Here is a 21,005-nt window from a genome sequence, read left to right as displayed (position 1 = left end):
CTGCTCCCATGGGTCTCTTTCCTTTTTCTTGCACTGTTAATTTACTGCGCTTCATAAGTGTTTTTACAAAGAACAAAACAAAGGGCACAGTTTCTGGATTCCTCTTTCCAGCATACAGCAGTTGCTTACCAGGCACTGAAGAGTAATGAATCTGGAGCTGTTTGCTACTCTCCAAAAGCATTAGCATGTCTTGCCATCTCACACTGGCAATCTAGTTCTAAATATGCATGAGAAGACAACAGCAGCTGCCCCTAAGTGCTGCCTTCTGCGGAATCCTTAATAGCAGCAACACAAAAAGATTGTGCCAGAGAATTCATTTCTTAAGCAGACAATTCCACGTTCTCCCACGGTCTGCCTCCTGCCCATTACAGCCGGTACATTCCCATGACACAGAGATCAACACAGACCTGCCAACACAGTCCAGCACAAGCTACAGCTGCACCTCCATCTATCCACTTACAGCAGCCTTTCTGACAGCATTTCTATCAAGGAAACCATGGGTAAAAAAAGAATGGCATTCAGCTGGTTTGCCTGCCCCACTGCCTTACAAAATGGAAATGGAGGACAGAACCTCAGAGACGAGTTTGTGGGTGCATGGTTAGTCTCCTAGCTGTTTTCCTGTTGGTGGACAGATTGCAAAGAAATTATTTTTTGTCACCAATTTTTAGGCACTGGGGTACTAGCAGACTTCTCTCTTGATGCATTTATAATTCATATTTTTAATATCTAATCACCTAAACATGGAGGAATGCTGGAAGCTGTAAGAGCATGACCTGGCAGAATTGAGTCTGATCTAGACTGAACGAAGCTATAAGCCACACAGGGCATTCTTGATCATCCATACTCTGCCCCTAAGCAAGGACACTGTTGTACCTTAATTTGACAGCAAGAAAATAAAGAGTGGTTTAAAATGAAAGCTGTTAGTCAAGGATTTCTTCATAACAGACAGATTTGGAAAGAACAAAGTTCTCATTAGACTGCCTGTTGAGATTCTCCTTTATGAAACTGTGACAAATCTAATAGTGCATGGGGAGATATTTTTTAATAGAGTCAACAGGCAGATGGATGAGATTTTAGAGAGACAGAGACAGAAGTGTATAAACTTCAGCCAAACACAAAGAAAGAGAAACTGCCTGGGAAAATGTAACTGAGAGTAACTCAGCATGGCTTGGTATTGGGAGCTGAACTTGCAGCTTTGACAAGGCTGACTTTAAGGCGACCTTCAGTGAAGCTCTTTAACAGTGTATGCTGGGCAATCGCTGGTAAATCTTTATTAATTTTAATTGGCGGCACCCATTTATAAGAACCATTAAAAAGGATAAATTGAGCCCATCCGGCGTAATGTCTTTTGTTAATTAGTTTGTCAGCACTGTTTTAATATCCCCTAATGACTTCATATTTCAGGCCTGACATTAAAGGAGACGCTGTGAGAAAGGAAATGGTCTTATCACCGTGTACCTTTTTTACTTTTTTTGAACAAAAAGTGTCCTTCCAGGCCTGACCAAGGTTAGGTGTCATTTAAGTCAGATAGATAGGTACCACAGCTTGGAAGGGCCCTATCACCCTATCCAAACCTCACCTCGCTACTGAACAACATGCTCTGCTAAGATTTTCTCTTTTTACAGACCCACACAACAGCAGAAGAAATTAAAAGTCATTAGTCACCAAATTCCCATCCTCCATAGCTCATCATAGACTTGTCTTTAGTCTCAAAACGTAGTAATGTGGGAAAAATTATAGGAGAAACCTGGTACACAATTGCAGCCATGCCTCCCTTAAGTAAAACAGGTTAAACCCCACAGAGCTGAAGGTCTTTTGATTCACAAGGACATGTACAACACTGATATTCTGATCTGTTTTGGGGACCACAAACTTACAAATGAAAAGTTGATAGAGTAAGAGCATCAGCAAAGAATTCTTTGTGTATGGATTTAACTTGTAAAAGAATAAGGAAGAGAAATTACTCCTCCAGGGATGGTGCTTGGTCCGGAACAAAGGTGAGTGAGCAAATCTATGATTTTGGTGTCAACAATTCTCTTCTCCTTGTGCTCATCCTGTATTTCTTGTAATAGCACACTCAAACTTTCATCCTGGAAGATGAAGAACTTGAATTCAGTTACAAATGTTGGAAAAGCACTTCTAATGAGTACAATATTTTAGGCCTTTACATCTCAAATAGGTTATGAAGATTTTAAATTAGCTAATAAAAGCAATTTAGAATATTTTACCCTTTCTCTTTAATATGTATGCACTTGATAATTTTTATTCAAGGAGGAAGTATATAAGGTGAGCGCCAGGAGAAGGATCAGCTGTAGCCATCACAGAAGATAACACAACCCATCATTGTATGAGATCTCCCTTTATGGGATGAACCTCGTGTACTTAGACACCTTGTTTCTCTCCTCACACATCTTCATCATCATTTGAGCTGATGAACACTGGAATTATTCATATGGGGAAGCATTTCCCCACTTTGAGGTCTGCAGCAAATTTTGTTCCTAGTCAGTACCCTGCAGTGACTGGTTCAATCGAAGGAAGATCCTGAATTAACATTGACTTTTTGTCAGTGAAGGGTTGTCTCGTGAGCTGGATTCTGTTAGGTTTTTTTATTTAAGATTACAATAGGTGAGCAATATGAGGAAAATAACATCCCCCAGTAGTTAATATTACATTTGATGCTTTGGTGTCTAGTACTGGATTAATTCACAGGAGGGTGAAGTGAGTAAGTGAGACACAGCTAATAGAAAAATTGGCTTTTCCTCTCTCTTACACAGCTTTGCAAATCATGAATATTTTCATTAATTGTAACATGCTTACATTTATGCTGTAATAGCAAAAGGAAAATTAAATCTATAGCTAATAAAATAGCGGGGTTTTTTCCCTGAAATTTTGAGATTACCCATAGATGGCTCTTTATAAGCTTCATACTGAGAATTGTAGAGAGACATGTTCCGCTTTGCTAGATCACCATTCAGCAAAACACAAACAAGTAATTACTGTAGCAACTGAATCAGTTAACAGTTTTATAACTGAGCAAAATCCTTGCCTCAAAGTCAACTGAAATCTCACTGTAAGGGCTGGAGAACTAACAAGTTTTGCTTTTTCCAGTAAAATTTAGGGTTAATGATTTTACCAGATTTTTTTTTTTTTATGGATACACAGTCACAGCATTTGAATATTAAAAGCTGCTCTTTGATCTCCTGAAAGCCATCCTACCATCATCGCAAGCTTGTGCCATGTTTCATGCAGATTTAAAATTTTCAGGGGACTGCTAAAACTTTGTGAAGCACGCAGTAAAAGCATGCCTAGGGTGAAATAGATATTCCCAGCAGTCTGAACACCTCTTTGAATGAACTGCCTTTGCAGGGAATAAAAGTCTTGAGTATTTTTCTCCAACCAGCCTGTCTCTTGTGCACTGGCGTGCTCCACAGAACTCAGCCTTTCATAATCAAAGGTCTGCATAACACTGGCAGCATAGCTGGTACTTAGTCTCCATTTTGCATCTCTGACAAATACAAATTTACATAATAGTCTTTCATTTCTACAAAACATTGTTATTCATGACAATTCCAGTCTTCACCACAGAACAAAACCTTGTATTTTCATTGTTCCAGTACTTTCAGCTCTCGTTGTACAAAAAATTATGCCTTAATTAGTTTTGCTATTGCTAGCCAGAAAGTGAAAAGAGACAATTTTCTTCAGATGCATTAACTCAATGACGGTTGAAATTCACCTGGGAATTGAGAAAGAAGGAAACTAATACTCCTGTTTCCAGTCACATCTAAGAGCCAGAGAAAAGAGAGTGGCATCTACCACTTCCAAAATATGGCAAACTAAGGCCTAGGCCATCCAGTCTATTCCCCTACATAGTCCAACACTATTTTCATCTGTTGTTGCTCTTCCTTCTTTCATATAACACTTTCTGTCCTCCAGCATGCCACTCTTGCTTCTGGTCTTCAGGATTTAGATATCTAATAATGAAATGTCCAAATACTAATAAAATGCCTATATTTTAGTAAAATTTTTTAAGTTAATGAATATGCCTAACATATGTCAGACACTGTAATAAAATTTTAATGCTTTATTGCCAACTTTTAATAAATTATAATTTTTATCCAAAATCCATCTTGCCAAATTAAAAAAACAAACAAACAACAACAACAAACACCACATCTTAGTACCTAAGAAATGTGGCACCCAGAAAAATTACCTGACCAGTCTAGATAAGTCTGTATAATTAATTTTACAAATGAATATGAACAGAATTACAGGAAGGACCCATCCATGACATACAGACCCTGTATGTGTCAGCTGAAGTACCCTGACTGGTCCTCCTGTGTGCCTGGATTACTCTGTGTGTATGTTGAAAATAGCAAGTTGGAGCAAGACAGAGATAACAACCCATATTTACAAGGACACTTTTTTTTTAATAAAGCTGTTGTTAATAATAAAATCAAGCTGTTAATTTCAATAGCAGATAACTACACACAATACATCCCCTTTACAAAGCTCACAACAACACAGTAACTTGTAGTTCCCAGACTGGAGCAACAGCTGGGAGGCCAACACCAGCCATTCCATCAGAAGCAGAAAACAATACTAATACAAAAAAGGCTTCTAGAGGGGCTCAGAAAGTGTTTCAAGTGGTCCCTTGTCTCATCTAGTATTGAACCTGTAGTTTCTCTCTGCAGAGAGCTGCCACCACTGCCTCAGGTGCCATGTGAGTTGGGCATCTGTCTTGGTTTGAAAGACAGGTGTCTGCTAAGGAAGGCAGAAGCCTCCCGTGGAATGGCAGAGGCAACCCCCTTCCCTCCGAGTTATAATTTTGAAATCAAGGGGCTTTTAGGCAAAGATGTGGAAAATAGGACTAACAGTTCTTTACTATTATATATCTATATGTGTATAACCAGCCAAACAAACGACAATAACTATGGCAGTAACAGCAATCACAAACCCAGTCCCAGCCTTCTCGGCTGTCGGGCCCTTTCCCCTCGGGTGCAGTTCCGCTCGCAGCCGGCAGGGGCGCTGGCGGCTCCCGGTGAGCAGGGCAGGTGCGATGGTTCCCCCGCGGCTGCAGGGGGCGCTCCGGAGCGAGCTCGGGACACACGCGGCACTGGCAGTGTCTTGGGGTGACTTTATGATGTGTATCCCATATCGCTGCCTATGCCCAGAAATTAATTTTTGTGCCTTTCTATGCCTCCAAACTGAGCCTGAGAGGGGGAAGAGGAAAAAACTGAGCAAAACTTTCTCAAAGCAGTTTGCAGCTCGTTCAAGGTCATATAAAGATAGCAGGTTTTTTTCCCCCCAGCTGCGGCAGGGGAGCGAGGAAGCACCCGGCTTGCTGTTTTCCAGTCAGCTTTTGGCCAGTGGTTTTCAGTTTCTCGTTCTCCGGAGAGAGACTGAGAGTTGGACTTTGCTTTCTCCTTCTCTGGAATTCTGGATTTTCTCCCTTTCCTACTGGACTGCTTTCAACCTCAGAGCACATCGGGAGGACTTTCCACTGGGCACAGAGGGCCTGGCCCTGGGCCAAGCCCCAGCTCCGAGGAGACCAAAGGGAGGACTCTAACGCTTTCCCAGGTTTTTCCTCCACAGTGAAAGATTTTACCATTTAACCTTATTTTCCTTTCCCAGGTGTTTGTTAAATAAATAGTTTTATCTTCTTCACTTTCCTTCGAGGAAAATTTTTTTTTCCCGAACCTGGTGGGGGAGGGGTGGTTGTGCCTTCTCTCAGAGGATATATTTCTAAATTTGGCCAAACCGGTACAGGCAGCCTGGGATCCCAGGAAGGGATGGAACAAAGGCTTCACAAACCCCTGGGCAGCCGATCCCGGTGTCCAGCCGGACCCTTGGGAACAGCAGGCTGGAACAGCACGCTGGAAACGGCAGGAACGAGCACAAATCCCAGCTGGCAGAAGAGGTGTATCCAAATGGGGAACCCCCCGGAGGTCTGGGCAGGCAGGTCGAGCAGAGCTACAACGTAGCAGGGCTACAACGTAGCGAAGGCTCAGAGCCATGGCAGGGCAGGGTGGCCACAGTCCAGCTCCCAGCGGGGTGGGGAAGGTGGGCTTTGGGAGCCCGGGGCTTCTCCAGCAGAAGGAAAAGCAGCCAAAGAAAGCAGCCTCCCTCTCTGTCCAAATGCTGGAGAGCGACTGCCCACACACCCAGGTGAAACAAAAGAGTAGCCAGCTCTTTTGTTTTTCTTAAATACCCAGCCATTTGGCCCCCTAGCAACATGTATGGGGGAAAATTCCTTTAACAGAAAAAAAAAAAACAAACCAGGAGAGCTCCTAAAACCCCAGCAGCATCCCACTGTTGATCTTGATGGTTGCTGGAGGCCTGGTGGCCTTAACAGATTTGGCTCTCTCACATGCTAATATATCCATGCTTGTGGATTCAACAGCATTACTGACTCTGGAGCTAATCAGGTTCTGAGAGACTTTCAGACACAACCTCTTAGCACACTCTTTTATTCTCTTTGACTCACTCTCTTCTGGTGTTCATTTCTACCCCCATCCATAAATACCTATGGAATCCATTCACACCCACACAGAAGAGGCCTTTACAACATACACAAGGAGATCTGACACTTCTGGGAAAAAGCAGAGCTGTTAGATGGTACCATGTGAACTGTACTCCTATGTGCAGTGGCTCAAGGAGAGAACTGATGTCAACAGGCCTGGGAAAACCAGAGCAAAACCTACAAATTTACTTGTTTTAATTAAAAAAAAAAAAAAAAAGCTAAGAACTATAAAGGTAAAACAAATGTGAAGTTATTCAAGTGCTTTTTTATTTAGCATATTGTTTAAATAATATATTAAAACCAAGTCCAAAATCACCTGCTTTGATCAATCATCAAGAGATCATAGGCTATTTTTTCATCAGAATCAGCTTTGTAGCTTATCCTCAGCACTGGAAAAAGCAATTGCCTGATTTTCTCCCATGGGAAAAAAATACAAAAGGAAACAGAATAAATCACATGAATTTATGCAAAATCAGAAATGTCACTGTTTGTGTCATATGCTCCTATGTCCTACAATCATTTAACCAGCAACTTGTTAGTCCTGCATCATGGTGAGCACCCAGCATCAAAGGAGAGTAGTGCTGTGTTAGCCTGCACTTACTGTTACAGATCTCAAAGCACCTTACAAAAACTGCCCAATACCCTTATCCTCATTTTGCAAAGAAGACACTGATACACATAGAAAAGTTATTTGATCTTGATGGCAGAATCAGGATACATCTGCTAATTTTTTCTCTGGAAAAATACTAATTTTTTTTTTTTTTTTTTTTAGTATGGAGGACTAGAAAGTTGAGGCTGCGTATTTCTCAGCTCTTCTTTGATATGAAAAGTGTTAATCTTCCCTAATTCCCTCATTTTCTTCAGTATCACACTCTCTGTAACTTCTCTCAAACCAATTCCTGCTCACAAGTGGTCAGAAGTGATAGAAACCTTCAGTACTAATCGTTTCAATTAACAATTCCCTCTTTGGCTTCAGACCTGTCACTTACAGTCTCACCATTTTATTTTAGTCCGCTGCTTCCGATAATGAAAATAGTCACAACTATAACGAAAATAGTTTTGAAAGTGGGTTTATAATGCAGTTCATAAAGGAATAAAAACCTGCAGAAGTCAAGTAATAGGAGTCCCATGGCCCCTATTCACAGGACTACACTAAATTTTCTCATAGAAGAGAAACTAAGCAAAGTCAAGCAAACATGAAGAGAGTTCGCTAAGATGGAATTTGTCTCCAAACATTTGGTAGCTCACCCCTGTCCTTTGTTACCCACTTTTGTTCAAGTAAAATAATCCACTGAATAATTCATGTGAATAATCTTGATCTGGAGCCTATGTACAATGAATTCCTTATATGTGTTTTGTAACACATATAATCTTGCTTCCATTCTCCAGCAAAATATAACGCAGTTTTGGAATAAATTTCTTGCCAAGAAGCTCCACTTTCTCTTTGTGGGACCATTCCACATTAAACTCACTATTTCCAATGAGATCTTTCAATCAACCTGTTCACAACAACATAGTTTCATGGAATAACAGAATGGTTTGGGTTAGAAGGGACCTTAAAATCATCTAGTCCAACCTGCCTGCCATGGGCAGGGAATCTTCCACTAGAAAGTGGTTTCAAACCAACAAAAGTACACTGAAATGGCAAGTGCATTTCAGGTTTTATATTAGTAATCCAGAGCTACTCTCAGTATTTGCCTGCCTTTATGGAGGGGTGAGGCAATCACAAGAACAGACCAGCATCCATTCAAGCACTTCCAAAAACTTTTTCATTCTCTTCTCCATCAGTACCAAGCATTGTATATATAGGCAGGCCCTGCATATCTATAGAGAAAGCTGAGGCATGTAGCAGAAGGAAAGCTGATTAGAGGTGCTTAAACTAGTGGGTTCTAGAGGTGCTCAGGTCAGTGCTTACTGAAGAGTTACCAAGCTATCTGAGTTCTGCTTGGTGGGAAACATGGGACCATCCCTGAGAACAATTGTACTGACTCACAAGATATGTGGAGCCTGGTCTAAGCCCAAGCCTAGCCTTGAGTACTGCAAGCACTAGTCACTAATTGCTGACTCCTCTTCCCAGCCTGGGTGACAAGAAGAGGGCAAGAAAGCCTGCCTGCAGAGCAGCACCTGGTGGCAGCTGGAACAGCAGCGCTGCTTCTGGATTCCTCCTGCTTGAGCACCTTAGCCTGTTGGCAGAGCTCACAATACAGCTGCTCACTGCAGGCTTTCACAGATCAGGTCCATTATGTTCTCTCAGTGTATCTGACAGGGACTAATGCCTGAAATCACACTGGTCTTAAAAACAGAGACTGTCCAGAGCTGCAATATTCAAACACACTCCTTTTCCAAAACCAGAATCTCTTAGCATGGGGCTTGTTTCAGAGCCAACTGCATTGCATCAGCCTCCTGGAAGAAGTACTTTGGAAGGTTTTTGACCTTTCTTTTCCAACCAGGGACAAAAGTGTTTCAATCATATCATCCAACACCTTAACAGGAACATATTCTCACTCCCAAGTTTGAGAACCAGAAGTATCATTTTAAAATAGCAAGCAGCAATCTTTGTGACAGTGAAAAATTCACTTGGAAAGCATCAAAGTGTGTGGAGACCTTGCATGGAGTTTGGAGGAGCTGGTTCTTTGAGATCTAGCTGTGGCTCAGTTAGATGGGTCCTAGAAACAGCTCTTGATTCCCCCTACACAAGAGATTAGGATATCAAGCAAGTGCTCTCAGAAAGAGCAATAATTCAGTTTCTGCTGTTATTCTGCACAGAGATCTCATGCAAAACTCTCTGCCCTCCAGGTGATACAGTAATATGAGTTCACTCACACGAGCTCACTCATGATCTGACCTGGCAAAAAGGACAATTAAGTTTTTGAAAATGAAACTATTTTAAAAGTTGGGGAAAATCCTCACACAATTTAATATTGTTTACACAGCTTTCTAGAGATGGCCTAGCTACATGCAATACATAAAATTAAATAATTTATATAACTGAATTCATACTTTCACTGAATCAGCTATGCAGTGAATAGTGATCAATTCACTCTTTATAACAAAATTAACCTGACACTGCTCTCAGCCATGCAGAAATAACAAAGCAGGAGTTGTGAATTTCTCTGTTAACTGAAAATCAAACAAATTCAGCAGAAACACTTTGCTACTGTCTATCCAATAAATATGTTATATATCGTACAAGAGCAAGGATTCACTTTCCTATTCATACTTGGCATTCGTTAACTAACTCTGTGCAATTCCTCAGAAGGTGATGAAGCATGGGCTGGATAAATGGGTAATAAGGTGGAGTGAAAACCTGCTGAACCATCAAAGGGTTCAAAGGGTTGTGATCAATGGCCCAAAGCCCAGCTGGAGGCCTGTTACTAATAGTGTATGTCGGGGGTTGATGCAGTATTTTACATGTTCATTAATGGTCTGGACAATGGGACAGAGTACACCCTCTGCAATCTTGCAGATGGTACAAACTTGGGAGGAGTGGTTGACACACCAGAGGTTTGTGCTCCCATCAGAAAGACCCTGGTCAATAGGTCATGAAAATTATCAGTGTGAAATGCCAAATCCTGCATCAAGGGTGAAATAACCACACGCACCAGCGCAAGCTGGGGCTGACTAGCTGGAAAGACACTCTAAAGAAAGGGATCTAGGGATACTGGCTGAACATGAGCCAGCCATGTGCCCTTGTGGCAAAGAAGGCAAATAGTCTCCAGGACTGGATGAGGGAGAGCATTGCCAGCAGGTTGAAGAAGGTGTTCCTTCCATTCTGCTTAGCACTGGCGAGATTCTGCCTGGAGTGCTGTGTCCAGAACTGAGCTTCCCAGAACAAGAGACTTGAACATAGTGTAGCAAGCCCAGCACAAGAGCCACAAAGATGTTTTAGAGTCTGAAGCACCTATCATAGGAGGAGAAGTTGAGAGAGGTAAAATTGTTTAACCTGAGGAAAAGAAGGTGTGAGGAGGATCTTACAAATGTGCAAAAATACCTATTCAGAAAGAGGAAAGAAGACAGAACCAGATTCTTCTCAGTGGTATCCAGTGACAGGACAGGAGACAATGAGCACACAGTGAAACACAGGAAGCTCCATTTAAACATAAGAAAAGTTTACTGTGTTGGTGGGCAAACACTGGAACACACTATTTCAACATACATGAAATCAATGGCTATGGATTATTGTGTACTCTGGCTGACACCTCCCTATATATTTTTACATGCACATAAGCATTCAGCAGTGTTCCAGATTCAACTTTTTAAGCCATCACAACCTTGTACTCCCAGAGTGTCAGAATATGAAATATCCATATAACATTGACATCTAGCTAAGTTTATGTCAGTTCTGAACTCACTGCACACTTGAAGGTTACTCAGAAACAGAAAGAAGCAGATAAAGGAGTTTTTATATCAGATTTTATTTTGTAAATTGGGCAGAAATAGCCCTTCGACTACTTTGGCACATAATTTTACCACTCTAAATCTAAAAGAAAACAACATGGGTTAGTGTTTTCACTAACTGATCTTTACATTTTTCTTTATCTGCACTTTCCACATTTCCAGCAAACACAGCATGATACCAAGCAAAAATGCAGAAAACTCAAACCACATACAAGCTCAGTGTCTCCTTGGGCTGATATCACAGATCTGTTTGCTAATCACATATTCAAGTACACATATCCTCAGTGCCTGTCTTTGTGAGATCATTTTTTCTTATCAGTGGACTCAGTTCAGTATTTGTTTAATTTTCAGTCCATAGAATGTAAAAACTCCAGCAATACAATGGGGGAGGTGAATAGAAACAGACAGCACATCTTTACTTGTTGTCACGGATACAATCCACCCTCTGGGTAAACCTTTCATGCCTGGAAAAGCCAGATGGAAAGACTACAGCCATGTTAATGGAAATAAGAAAGCCAAATGTCTGGCGACTACAAATAAAAGGTTCATTGAGATGGGTCTTGAAACATTTCTCTTCTTTGGCTACACCTTTGGCTGACCTACAAGGTATTCTGCAAAGTTCACCCAGCAAAGAGAACAGAGATGGAAGATACAAGAACTGTTCTGGGTCAGACCAAAGGCCAGTCTAGCCTGATAACTTGCCTCCTACACTACCTCATAGTCGCTGAATGTGCAATCCCAGAGCAGACTCAACTCCGAAACAGTCAGCCTGAACAGAGGCATGTAAGGAACTCATCTTGCTGTCCATGCTGCTGTGAACAGAGACCAAAGATAGACGCCTAGGGAAAGGCATAAGAATAAGGTAGTCCTACATCCTGTGCATGTGAGAGGAGCCTGCTCTTAAACTTTCAAAGTAACCAGCTGCGGCTTGTGGAAGAAGATATTCCAGTGAAGCTGTATTACACTATGATTTTAAAGGCATTAACTTCAAAGACAGGCATTGATGTATTTAAAACAGATCAAAAACCAGCAGCAATACTGTCTCCCATTCCAGATCCCATTATGATTATAAGCCGACTAGAACATCATGATAAATATGCTGTGCTCATACACCTGTGAGGAGTTCCCAGCCTGCAGTGGAAACTGGAAATCTGTCAACAAGAAGACAAGTGAGCCAGTGGCCTTCTGTGATGAAGGAGCTACATCAGTGGACAAGGGAAGAGCTATGGATGTTATTTGGACATCTGTAAGGCCTTTGACACAGTTCCTCACAACACCCTTCTCTCTAAAATGGAGAGATATGGATTTGACGAATGGACTGTTTGTCAGATGAGGAATTGGCTGAAGTGGACAATGACTCAATGTTCAGATGGAGATCAGTGACAAGTGGTGTCCCTCAGACTGGGATGAGCACTGTTTCATATCTTCATCAATGATATAGACAGTGGCATTGAGTGCACCTTCAGCAAGTTTGCAGATCACACCAAGCTGAGTGGTGTGGGTGACATGCCTGATGGACAGGATGCCATCTAGAGGGACCTGGACAAAATCAAGAAGTAGGTCCACAGGAACCTCATGAAACCAAGTGCAAGGTGCTACACCTGAGTTGAGGCAACCCCCGGTATCAATACAGACTGGGGAATGAAGGAATTGAGAGTAGCTGAAAAGGAAAAGGAATTGAGGGTGCTGGTGGATTAGAGGCTGCACATGAACTGACAACATTCACCCGCAGTCCAGAAAGCCAAACACATCCCAGGCTGCGTCAAAGGCAGCATAACCAGCAGACTGGGGGTGATTTTGCCCCTCTGCCCTGCTCTAATGAGACCCCAACTGGAACACTGAATCCACTCTGGGGTCCACAGCACAGGAAGGACAGTGACCTGTTGGAGTGGGTCCAGAAAAGGGGCACAAAAATGATTGGAAGGATGAAATATCTCTCCTATGAGGAAAGGCTGAGAGTTGGGGTTGTTCAGTCTGGAGAAGAGAAAGCTCTGGGAAGACCTTATTGTGGCCTTCCAGTGGTTAAAGGGGGCTTATGAGAAAGATGGGAACAGACTTTTTAGTAAGTCCTGTCGTAGGACAAGAGATAATGTTTTTAAATTAAAAGAGGGTAGATTTAGAATAGATATAAGGAAGAATTTTTTTTTATGAAGAAGGTGGTGAAACACAGGCACAGGTTACCCACAGAAATGCCCCATTCCTGGAAACATACAAGGTCAGTTTGGACACAGCTCTGAGCAACCTCTTCTAGTTGATGTCCCTGCTCAGTGAAAGGGTGTTGACAATATGATCTTTTAAGGACCATTCCAACCCAAAATATTCTATGACTCAATGTTGCAAGTGTTCTCTATAGTTTGAGAGCCATCTAATGGTACATGATTGCTCAGGACACACTGGTGGGCTTTGCAGTAGTGAGAACAAGTCTCTGCTTCAGACTTTTGTGGCTCTTTGTATGTTGGATGCATCTGAAGCACACCTGGAACCCCAGCATTCTGAAGCTGCACTCCCCCGTGACAATGCAGTTCACAAGTACCAGGGCAAGGAAGTTGCAAGAGTTGAGAGTGCTCTTCCTTGGGCATCTGCCTGGAAAACAGTCTTCAAGAGATCCGGTGTTTGCTGCATGACTTTCCAGATGTTGTTTCCCTTTTGAAACATCTTGTCTACCACAGGAATAACATTAACAATATTGAGATCCTTGTCTGTTCCTTAAAAACCAAATTTTCCCAGAAGAAGGATAACAAAATAAAAACACTAAAAGCTAAAAATACCCAAACCCAAAACCCACCACCACTAAGGAATGATTAGCCTATTAGCTCTGTCTATGCTACATAAATACAAATGAGGGATTTTATTAACACTATCTGTGCTATATGGAAGGTTCTCAAGAAGCAGTGTATTTTCTGTACATGAAAATCTGAAAGTACTGAAAATACTGGATTTTCCCATTTTCCTGTAAATCAAAAATTTCTTTGTGTAGTGTTGCTTCATAAAACCAAAATCCTAGAAATACTGTATTTAAAAGATTCATAAATGAATCTTTGAATGAATCTTGCAGATTTCAAAATATTTTACAGTTATTTTGTTGTTAAAAATTTTTATTGTTATGATAATATTTATAAATATTAAAATGTGATTTTTTTCTTTAACTGTTGGGACTAAAAAAATTAGTGTTCTAGTATTGAAAGTCCAGGGATTGAGGGTTTCTCAAAATTTCTACTATGCACAAGGCACCAACACCCAGCAACATAACTGTGTCACAGGAAAAGCAAAGTTGAACAACCACTGGGCAGAACTTCTGGCAGGAGGATTACACAGCAGAGGGAGCAATTGCCCTGAGTCACTTTTATTCCTTACAGCATTAGCATCACTGTAGCTGCAAACTATTCTAAGATGAGTTTGTACACCAGCGTAGTAGTTTTTATTAGATGAAACATAGAATTGAAAAAAAGATAAAGCCTGCAAGATCAAAACTCCTCTTTGAATACAGCTTTGACTGCATTGACTTCGATAAGCATTGGTAAAGCTTCCAAGAGAAAAAGCAGCTGGTCTCCTTCTGTTCAGGAAAAGAGATAGATAATTGCTAGTGTGAAATAGTGAGAATTTGTGAGAAGGGAAATTATCATTCATTATAATAACTATGCTGAGTCTACAGTTTATAGTGACAGTTTTATATCCTAAGATATAGAAGGTGTTTTGAGAACAAAAGATGTGAGATCGGGGTAAACCAACTGTGTATGTGTTTATTCTTCACTAGTTTTCTGTGAGAGTTTATTCTGGTGTGTAGTCATGTCTTAGTTTGACCTACAAAGCTTCCAGGACACCATTTGGTGCAAAGGCTGAACAAGGTTACATTCTTGGCAGGGAGAATGTCGCAGCTAGAGACATAGGAGATTGACTCTGGGGAGTATTATTCTTATTAAGAGACAGGAAGACACTCCAATTCAGAGTGCATCTAGAAAAGGTGCTGCAGGTTTCATAGCACTGTGTTTATAGAACCTCATAGAGAAGATGTGCCCTGTGCCTTACACAATTTGGGTCACTGCAATGCAAAACATTGTAGCTCACACTGATCGCATGTGAATATGGCAAAATCAGCAATAAGGTGAGAGCAGAAGGACACAATCAGTGATTTGTATTAATATCTAAAAGCAATACTTGCTCTCATTCTATTCTTTAAATCTTTGCTTTTCTAAAAGAGAAAAAATACAGCAAATTTCCATTTGCAGTCTTCTGCTTACCAGACTAGTCATACATGTTTAGTTAGACCAAGTGTTAGTCTTAGCTATCTTTTCTTTTACACCCTTTGATTCCTACTAATATAATGAGATTTAACATTTTAGCCTTTCTTTTGTTATTCTGTCAAATCAGTCACAGGATCTAAAACTGAGAAAAGGACCTTTTTTCAACATGGGTTCCCAAGAAGAGCAACTCAGTCATCCATGAAAGAAATAACTCATCAATTTATTAAAATTGATTGATTAAAAAAAATACTTGCATTATTTTCAATGAACCAAGACATCTTAATATACAATAAGCTGCCAGAAGTCAAGAATGATAACATACAAGAACCAGTTTTATCATAACCACACCACTGGAAGCTAACTTCCACCCGTTCCAGGGACTAGTGAACTGATAGATGCTGCCTGCAGCATCAACTTCCTCTAAAGATCCACTTCTCAATCTAGAGGGCATCAGTGTCCTGGACAAAATCAGTGCAAGTGCCTCCAAGTTTGACTGCTACATGTATCTGCCCTGCAGCTGACCACATTCTCACTGTGGCTATCCCGTGACATACAGCAAGGGTACTAACTACCGAGAAGTAGAAGTTACTTTACCTGGTGTTCTGGTTTGGCCAAACTTAGAAATATATCCTCTGAGAGAAGGCAGGTCACCACCATCCCTACCATCCCTCCCCCACCAGGTTTGGGAAAAAGTAAATTTTCCTCGAAGGAAAGTGAAAGAGATAAAAACTATTTATTTAACAAACACACGGGAAAAGGAAAATAATGATAAATAATAAAATCTTTTGCTGTGGAGAAAAAACCTGGGAAAGTGTTGGAGTCTTCCCTTTGGTCTCCTCGGAGCTGGGGCTTGGCCCAGGGCTAGGCCCTCTGTGCTCAGTGAAAAGTCCCCCTGATGCGTTCTGAGGTTGAAGCAGTCCAGTAGAAAAGGGAGAAAATCCGAAATTCCAGGAAAGGAAAAAAAAAGTTCAACTCTCAGTCTCTCTCTGGAGAAAAAGAAACTGAAACTGGCCAAAAGCGGACTGGAAAAAACCACAAGCCAGGTGCTTCCTCGCTCCCCTGCCGCAGCTGGAAAAAAAAAGTCACTATCTCTGTGTGACCTTGGACAAGCTGCAAACTGCTTTGAAAAAGTTTTGCTCAGTTTTTCCTTCCCCCTCTCAGGCTCAGTTTAAAGGCATAGAAAGGCACAAAAAATTAATTTCTGGGCATAGGGCAGCGATATGGGATACACATCATAAGGTCACCCCAAGACACCTGGTCAGCACTGAGACCAGCAGGAATCACCACAAAAAGTACAAATGGGTGTCTGGCCAGCACTGTAACCCAAGTGACCAGAAACTCCACAAGCAACAAGTGAGGAACTGGCCTTTTGTAACAGTTGGTTTCAGGCCAAGAAAAAGCAGAACATCTGTAGGGATGGCTGTGAATTGGCCAGTCTCCACCCACAGAGAAAGCTGCTGCCATTCATCCCACAAGTGTTCTTGGAATTTGCTTGCTACAGCTTTAAAAACGGTCAGATAGAAGGTGCTCAAAAAAGAGTTATGCTATGATCACTCTGGCTGTTTTAACTGGGCAGCCAACTCTGCCTTGTGACAGACAGCTGGGATATGTAGCTACTGAGCGACTGAATTGTGTCCACATTTAAGCACTTGTGTTTCATGCGAGCACATAAATTGTACAACAGGAATTTAGGGGATGGAGCAGCTGCATTATGAGGAGAGATTTCTCTCCTTAATTTGAAGACATGCAGGCTGAGGGGGATACAACTGACAACTGCAAGATCATGAAGGTAGTCGAGAAAATGAGAGCAGATTGTTACTCACCAAACCTTGCAATACTACAAGTATGGACACTCACTCAAACTACATGCAAGATAGGTTTCAAACAAACAAAAGAAATAATTTTATTTTGCAAACACAGCTATAGTGAAATTTTGGTGATGTGGGACTAGGAGACCAATAATATCAGCAGGCTAGACAAAAAAAGCAGGCTATAAAAAAAGAATTTATTTATGGACAGCCATTCCAAAATGGGTAAGGGAATGGCCACAGGTATACTTCCCAGAGATTTTAATTCAGTGACTGTGGATGCTGAGAAAGAATGATGGGAATGAACAAATGAATGGCCAGGATCATGTCCTAGCTCCATGTAGTATTGCCTGCTGCTACTGTCCAAGGCAAAGATACCAGTCTAGGTGGGCCATAGGTTTGACACAATAAGGTATTTCTTACACTTTCATGCATGAAGCCATGACTGGAGAAAGTCATGGGCACTGGAGGCCTGAGTCTGGATTCACTGCAGGAAAGGCAGCTGGCATGGCTTCCCCTGTAATCGCTGTCAGACCACATGTACTTTAAAAACCTGTGCAGAAGTATTAATGCAGTAGGCCTACACATTGAAGAACTGCTTCTGCCATGCAGAGCGTTGAAGCTAAATTCAGAATTGTTTCTGTTATATCCCAGTAGCTATAACTACTGAACTCTTGCAAAAAATTTCCTTGCTTTTTTTCCCTACATGCAGCTCCTGTCCATAATACTCCCCACTCCAGAGGAACTCAACGATGGCACCAGGTTTTGTCCCTGCTATGGTATGAATTTCTCCCCCAAACTTGCAACCAAACACGTTAGCTCAATTTACAGCTTCATAAAGGAGGTATCTAACAATGGCATGCCTGTCCCACTCTCACAATATGAGAGCCCAGATTTTTAAAGAAAAAATCTGTCATTTGCTAGCACTCCATTTGCTGGCTTCCTCTGAGCACAACAGATTTCACCTGCTTCCTTCCTTTTCCTTTCAGATCCCACAGCTGTGACGGATATGTTACTAACACACACAGCATGTGCGCCACATACTCCTTTATTTATCTTCCTCTCTCCATTTCTGCACCCCTGAAGAGCTGAGAGGAAACAGAGCCGGCCAGAGTTATCTGGATGTATGCAAGGCCCGATCAGACTCATGAGACCAGACAGATTGATATCGCTACTGCTCCTCCTACGTATTAAATGCCACCTCTTTTCCCAGAATTTTCCATAACTACATATGCAGTGGTCACTAGCCCAAACAACTTACCCAGCTTCATACTGTAATGGACGGGTGGGCGGATTTCTGAATATGCTTGTGACTTCCCAGGAAGCCATAAGAAAGATGAATCTAATTTCAGTGGAGCCCACTCCTTTCTCAAGTCTGAGGAAACATCTGTTTCCATTTTCTCTGAAGCCTGCAAGGCAAGTAGAAAGGCACAACATTTTCATCACTGAAATCTAAAAAAATATGACCATACACTAGCTCGTTTCTCAGCATTCCAAATTTAACCGGAAAGCATAGTGTTGTATAACACAGGGAGCCAAGCACTGCCCTAGAGTGACAGAGATTTTATCTAGCTCCCTTTTCAGTGGCAACTGGCCAGCTGGAATTTGTCCGTAAGTATTTATTTGATAGCAAGATGAATTACACTGGTCCAGTTGCCTAGGAAAGAAATCACTGGAAATTACAAGAGGAAAGAAGCTATTAAAGCTATCCATTTCCTCTACCAGGCATCATACAGGTATATTCCACTCTGTACCGTTGGACAGAATCGATTCAATCAGGTTGTCTGAGATAGCAAAGACCTGGACTAGCATCCTTCCCAGTGGAAGTGAACAGTGAACAGTGTCAACTCTTCTAACACTGGGAATAACAAATAAGACAGTTGAGTTCTCAGCAGTACAAAACTCTTGATCTTTACCAAGATCAGTTTCTCACAACTGAGCTATTCATGAGATCACATCTCTCCAATGGCCTAAAAAAAATTTAATCATCAGGAAACAGTATGAAAGTTTCATACAGTTGTGGCAAAGGGAGAGCCATGTAAAAATATCCCTAAAACCAAGCAAGCAATGAAATGAGAAAGAGACACAAGAAGACACTAGAATGTGTTGAGAGTAACTGGCCTTGGCACCAGACATCAAATTCACTCCTTGGCATCAGACATCATTCAGGAAAGTTACTGCTTACAGAGGCAGACTGAAGAAGTTGCACTTATTGGAAATGTTCTCTAAATTTCAAGTTTTCTAAATTCTAAGTTAATCCCAGTCCATTTTTAGGAATTGCTTTACTTTTTCATTGTCCTGCGGGAAAAACACTTGATCCTATACATTTTCATTCCTAACCACTAGATGTCACTCAACCCATTTCGGTCTCATGCCCACCGCCACGGTAATTTACTCCCGAGGGAAAAAACAATCAAACAAACAAACAGCTAAATGATCGCTACGGAGAAATAGAGAACATGTCAAATAGGGCACAAAGTTTTCCCAAACACAACCTCTTTGTAAGCCTGAAGTAGCTTTCAAATACACATAGGTCAAGATGTTTTGGAGCTGAGACTCAGATTCAGCACCACTTTCAGCTGGAGAGGGTAAAAAGATCAACTCCATAGTTACAGGCACAGACATTAACCGTTCACTTAATTTCCAATTCAAACAGCAACAAAGTGAACATCTTGGGTGGAAAGCAACACCTCTTAAGCCTCTGCAAAGTCCACTATACACCCAAAGTGTGAGCCTTGATCCCTGCAGTATATTCCTTATCATAGAATCTTAGAATGTTTTAAGCTGGAAGGGACCTTAGTGACCATCCAGTTCCAACCTCCAGCCATGGCAGGGGGCACCTTGAACTAGAACAGGCTGCTCAGAGCTCCTTCCAACCTGGCCTTCCTTGAACATTTCTGTGGATGGGGCAGCCACAACTTCTCTGCTCCAGTGCCTCACCACTCTCATAGTAAAGAATTTCTTCCTAGTATCTAAACCTACCTTCTTTCAGTTTGAAGCCATTCCACCATAGTCCTGTAACTACATGCCCATGTCAAAAGTCCCTCTTCCAGCTCTCTTACAGTCTTCCTTTAGGTACCAGAAGGCTGCTAGGAGTTCTCCCAGAACCTTCCCTTGCCCAGGCTGAACAGCCCCAGCTCTCTCAGCCTGCTTTCACAGGAGACGTGTTACAGCCCTCTGACCATCTTCATGACCCTTCTTATGCAGCACTCCAGGGGGGTCTCACCATCTCACCAGAGCAGAGGGACAAAGTCACTATATATAGGTATATACCACATCTCTGCGATGCCAGTAAGATCATAGCCCTGCAGGCACACACACATCTCTAGTTCCTCTCGTTTGTTCCCCACACTGCATGCAATTTCATACCTGCATTTCAGTTGGGCACCCCACCCCTATCCCAATGAAGCTGACTACCTGCCATCTCTCTCCATATATCTTACAAGGTATTCCCTTGGAAAATGTACCTTTTTAGTTTACAGCCAGTTTGAAAAATGAAATCAGCTTTTTGTACTACACCTTCATTTTCATGAAACCCCAACCTCATCTGCAAAACCTGCAATGATAAATTCTCTCCCCTGTCTGAAGAGACGTCACTGTGTGCATCAAGCACATTTCATATGATGCCTTAAAAAAATGTAATGCAAAACTGAATGTGAGTGTATAATTACTAAATTAGCAGGTTTCAGCAAACCAGGGAACATATGATAAGACTGTGAGATAGTAACAGGGAAAGGGAATCAAGAACAAGGGGATTAACCCTTACAAAAAGAAGGCACCATTTGTTTATAGTCATAGACCATTGTTTTTGTTGAAACCTTTTATAAATATTCTTCTAATACATTTCTCAGTGTATTAGAATATTAACAAATTCCTATATTCTTTTCAATCGATGACATAACAGAGCAGATCAATATAGTCCTACTGATCTATGCATTTCTACTCTAACTTCAGTAAAGCATTTCCAACAGTGAAAAGAAACTATTTCTTTAGCACAGCTAATCCTTTTCCAGTCAGTCCTCTCCAGTCCCCCAAACA

The 21,005-nt window shown here is 41.5% G+C and overlaps 1 long non-coding RNA gene across 2 annotated transcripts in view; it reads right to left on the bottom strand.

The window, feature by feature from the left end:
• The window catches only part of LOC116446046, an 84,892-nt gene that overhangs the window by 58,125 nt on the left and 5,762 nt on the right, over positions 1 to 21,005 (bottom strand). For both annotated transcript variants that reach the window (XR_004241008.1, XR_004241009.1), the window contains exon 2: positions 18,229 to 18,376. This is a non-coding gene — a long non-coding RNA (uncharacterized LOC116446046). The remainder of the gene's footprint in view (positions 1 to 18,228; positions 18,377 to 21,005) is intronic.

This window comes from Corvus moneduloides, chromosome 6 (assembly GCF_009650955.1).
Source record: "Corvus moneduloides isolate bCorMon1 chromosome 6, bCorMon1.pri, whole genome shotgun sequence".
Classification (NCBI taxonomy): Eukaryota; Metazoa; Chordata; class Aves; order Passeriformes; family Corvidae; genus Corvus; species Corvus moneduloides.
This window is presented reverse-complemented; position numbering and strand designations above follow the sequence as displayed.